At 45.9% G+C, this 1500-nt stretch overlaps 1 non-coding gene across 1 annotated transcript; it reads right to left on the reverse strand.

The window, feature by feature from the left end:
* Window positions 1–636: 636 nt before the first annotated feature.
* On the reverse strand, window positions 637–709 carry trnar-ccu (transfer RNA arginine (anticodon CCU)). The gene has a single exon. It is a non-coding gene; the product is annotated as a tRNA-Arg (tRNA).
* Window positions 710–1500: the final 791 nt, after the last annotated feature.

Genomic DNA, 1500 nt, shown 5'->3' on the forward strand with positions numbered 1-1500 from the left:
AAGAGTCTGTGAGACCGTTCAGTATTCTATCAACAGTAGGGTAGAAACTGTTTCAAAACCGGTTGGTGCGTGTGTTCAGGCTTCTGTACCTTCTCCCCGATGGTAGAGGTTGTAGAAAAACATTGCCAGGGTGGGATGGATCTTTGAGAATGCTGGAGACCTTTCATTGACTGTGGGCCTGGTAGATGGATTCTATAGATGGGAGGTTGGCCTTTGTGATTGTCTGGGCCGAGTTCACCACTCTCTGTAACCGTCTCCAATCTTGAATGGTACAGTTGCCATACCAGGTAGTGATACATCCAGACAGAATGCTGTCGATGGTGCACCTATAAAAGTTGGCAGGGGTATTCTCTGTCAGTAATATCCGATGTTCTGGAGGGATCAGTGTTGAAGGGTTGGTTTGTTGATGAGAGTGTGATGAGAGCTGGCTTCCAAAAGCAACCTCTCCAACTGCACTCTCAGGAATCTCGTCTCCATCCAGAAACAGCAGCCACTTGATCACCATCTTCAACATTCAATCCTGCAGATCCCCGAAAATCTTGTGCAAGATCATGTTGGATACCACTGACCATCAACTGAATGCAGAGATGGGGATTTTTCCAAAATAGATTAGAAATAACAGAAAAGCCACAGAAACACCCCAGACGGGACTTGAACCCACAATCCCTGGCTTAGGAGGCCAGTGCCTTATCCATTAGGCCACTGGGGCCCCACATGCTGTCTGCCAATGGCAGCCATTAAATACTGCACCCTGACCTCTCATCGTGTGTGTTTCTGTGTGTTGTACTCTCACTGATTGGTTCTTACCCCTTCCATCTCATGCTAAATTGTTGGCTGCTTGATAAATTGATCACACCTCCCATTTCTCCCCAAACGGACAGATGAGAAATCAACCAAACTCCAACTTTGCACAACTCAATCTGAGGAAAATGGAGCAGACAGGAAAATAGCAAAGGGCTCAATGTTATTTTGTGCAGCACTTTCAAGATATTTGCAGTTACTGGGGCAGGTGGAAGTGGAGATGTTGCAAAAAGCTGCACTGAGGACAATTCAACAGGATCTTTGCGGGCATTCAGACCATTGTGGCTGTACTGTCTCTTTCAGATAATTCACCCCAAGATCTCCCAAATCCCGGAATTATCTTGTATAAGTTTCTACTAAACAGCATTTGCCGTAATCTCAACACAGGCACAATGATTTTTAACAGAGTAGTTAAAAAATCCAGTCAATTTGGATTGAGATGAAGTTGACATGGGATGAAAATCAGCCACTGCAAAGACCAGGCTTAAAAATGAAATCCCTGAAATCCCAGATTTCAGAGGCCAGTGCCATAGCCATGAGGCCACGAGGGCACTATATTGGCAGACCACTGGAAACAATTGACCTCAAATGAGTGCGAGAGCCAAGCACACTCCCAGATCTGTGACAACACACTGAGGGACACACTAAAGGTTCAGGCAGCTGCTGCCAAGGTGTAACAGGGAAACAACACAGTCTCAG

This window comes from Chiloscyllium punctatum, chromosome 18 (genome assembly GCF_047496795.1).
Source record: "Chiloscyllium punctatum isolate Juve2018m chromosome 18, sChiPun1.3, whole genome shotgun sequence".
Taxonomy (NCBI): domain Eukaryota; kingdom Metazoa; phylum Chordata; class Chondrichthyes; order Orectolobiformes; family Hemiscylliidae; genus Chiloscyllium; species Chiloscyllium punctatum.